Here is a 3,148-nt window from a genome sequence, read left to right as displayed (position 1 = left end):
TTTTTAAAGATGGGGTTTCACCATAATGGCCAGGCTGGTCTCGAACTCCTGACCTCAGGTGATCCACCCACCTTGGCCTCCCAAAGTGCTGGGCTGGCAGGCGTGAGCCGCGGAGCCTGGCCAAAAGAGTGTATCTTTTATGGTGAGTGGAATAAACTAAAAGTTCAGAAAAGTTGGCTGGGCACGGTGGCTCATGCCCGTAATCCTAGGACTCTGGGAGGCCGAGGTGGGTGGATCACCTGAGGTCAGGAGTTCAAGACCAGCCTGGCCATCATGGTGAAACCGCGTCTTTATCAAAAAAGAAAAAAAATTCAGAAAAGTCAAATAGTAAATATTTAATAAAATACTAGCTACATCTTAACATTTAAAGTAAAAGATTTTTGGCTGGGTGCAGTGGCTCATGCCTGTAATCCCAGCAATTTGGGAGGCTGCGGTGGGTGGATTACTCAAAGTCAGAATTTCAAGACCAGCTTGGCTAATATGGTTAAACCTCGTCTCTACTAAAAATACAAAAAATCAGCCTGGCGTCATGGCATGCTCCTGTAGTCCCAGCTACTCAGGAGGCTGAGGCAGTAGAATTGCTTTAACCTGGGAGGCAGAGGTTGCCATGAGCCAAGATCACACCACTGCAGTACAGCCTGCGTGACAGAGCAAGACTGTGTTTCGAAAATTAAAAAATAATGATAATAGGGCGGGGTCGGCCGGTGCGGGGCGGGATCCAGGGCGGGAGCCGGAGCGGGATCTGGGACCCAGAGCGGGGTCCAGAGCAGGACCCGAGAGCCGGCGCGGGGCCATGGCGGGGCGCGGGCGGGGCTGGCGGCCGCTGCTGCTGCTGCTGCTGTTCGTGCTGCCGGCGGGCGCCGCGCGGGGCGGCCTCTGCTTCCGCCCGGGCCAGACCTGCCACCGGCCCCTGCGCGGGACCCGCTGGCTCCGCGGGGGCGCAGCACATACCCCCGGCCTCATGTGTACCTGTCGCCAGCGGATCTGCCCAAGAGCTGGGACTGGCGCAGTGTGGGTGGTGTCAACTATGCCAGCATCACCAGGAGCCAGCACATCCCCAGGACTGCGGCTCCTGCTGGGCCCACGCCAGCACCAGCGCCATGGCGGATCGGATCAACATCAAGAGGAAGGGCGCGTGGCCCTCCACCCTCCTGTCTGTGCAGCACGTCATCGACTGCGGTGATGCTGGCTCTGGTGAAGGGGGCAAAGAACTGCCTGTGTGGGAGTACCCCACTGGCACCGCATCCCCGATGAGACCTGCAACAACTACCAGGCCAAGGACCAGGAGTGTGACAAGTTTAACCAATGTGGGACATGCAGTGAATTCAGAGTGCCATGTCATCCGGAGCAACACTCTCTGGAGAGTGGGAGACTACGGCCCTGTCTCTGGGAGGGAGAAGGTGGTGACAGAAATCTATGCAAATGGTCCCATCAGCTGTGGAATAATGGCAACAGAAAGGTTGGCTAACTACACCGGAGGGGTCTATGCCCAATACCAGGGCACCACCTTCATAAACCACGTCGTTTCCATGGCTGGGTGGGGTGTCAGCGATGGGATTGAATACTGGATTGTCCGGAACTCGTGGGGTTAACCCTGGGGCGAGAGAGGCTGGTTGAGGATCGTCACCAGCACCTATAAAGATGGAAAGGGCACCAGTTACAACCTTGGCATTGAGAAGTACTGTACATTTGGGGACGCCATTGTTTAAGGCCATGTCACTGGAAGAGTAGTTTTTTAAAGAAAAGGCATCGTGAGCTATGAGGGGATCCTGTGATTATGTGCTCCAGGCTGGCCGGCAGGAACNAGCCTGGCCACAAAGTGATTCTTAACATTGCCTGAGGAATTCAGAGGATAGAGTAGGGAAAAGAGGAAATCCTGGCTAATGATGCTGCCCCAGAGGCTGCCTTCCATAAACCATTTCCACCTTCTGCACCTAGCAATGTTTTCTGAAGGATTAAGATATTTCAGCCAGGGGACGGTGGCTCACACCTGCAATCCCAACAGTTTAGGAGGCTAAGGTGGGTGGATCACCTGAGGTCAGGAGTTTGAGGCCAGTCTGACCAACGTGGCGTTACCCCATCTTTATTAAAAATACAAAAATTAGCCGGGCCTGGTGACAGGTGCCTGAAATCCCAGCTACGCAGGAGGCTGAGTCAGGAGAATTGCTTGAACCCAGGAGGCTGCAGTGAGCCAAGATCGCCCCATTGCACTCCAACATGGGCAACAAGAGCAAAACTCTGTCTCAAAAAAAAAAAAAATCCTATCGAAGAAACCTCATTAATGAACTTTTTAACAGTTTACTAAATATCCTAATTTCCAGGCCATCACAGCCAATTAGTCAGGGAAAGCATCTAGAAGGATGAGAGGCTCTGTTTGCTGATTTTTGCTTTCCAGTTTCCACTGTTGGTCATTTCCCTGTAAGGATAACCAGAGACTCCAGACATATTAAATATTGTTGTATTCTGCTACCATTGTCTTCCAATATTAATTACACTTCAAACATGTCAAAGTAGTTTAAGTTACACTTAACATTATGAACTTCTCAATGTCTTTCTGAGCCCAGTCCTAGCATTATTTAAAATTGGCAAAGTGTTCCCTATAAATGATATTAAAAATGTATTTGGAAACCTGACAAAGATTTGTGGAAACAAGTGATTACAAAAAAAATTCCATGAAGCCAAGAAGATCACAGAAAATAAAAAGTAGCTTCTTGGCCAGGCGCAATGGCTCATGCCTGTAATCCTAGCACTTTGGGAAGCTGAGGTTGGCGGATCACGAGGTCAAGAGATCGAGACTATCTTGGCCAACATGGTGAAACCCTGTCTCTACTAAAATTATCAAAATTAGCTGGGCGTGGTGGTGCATATCTGTGTCCCAGCTACTTGGGAGGCTGAGGCAGGAGAATTGCTTGAACCCAGGAGGCAGAGGTTGCAGTGAGCTGAGATCTCACCACTGCATTCCAGCCTGGGCAACAGAGTGAGACTGTCTCAAAAAAAAAAAAGAGTAGTTTCTCATAAAAAACAAACAGGTCAAGTGCAATGACTCATGCCTATTACACCTGTTTTTGTTTGTTTGTTTGTTTGTTTGTTTGTTTTTAAATAGAGATGGGGTTTCACCATGTTAGCCAGGATGATTTCGATCACCTGA

At 50.3% G+C, this 3,148-nt stretch overlaps 1 pseudogene; it reads left to right on the top strand.

Moving 5' to 3' along the window:
* The first annotated feature begins 792 nt into the window (after nucleotides 1-792).
* Nucleotides 793-1,811, top strand: LOC108298817 (annotated as a pseudogene).
* Nucleotides 1,812-3,148: the final 1,337 nt, after the last annotated feature.

The sequence above is a fragment of the Cebus imitator genome, unplaced genomic scaffold (genome assembly GCF_001604975.1).
Source record: "Cebus imitator isolate Cc_AM_T3 unplaced genomic scaffold, Cebus_imitator-1.0 Scaffold1105, whole genome shotgun sequence".
Lineage (NCBI taxonomy): Eukaryota > Metazoa > Chordata > Mammalia > Primates > Cebidae > Cebus > Cebus imitator.
The sequence above is the reverse complement of the archived record's forward strand: the minus strand, read 5'-3'. Positions and strand labels throughout refer to the sequence as shown.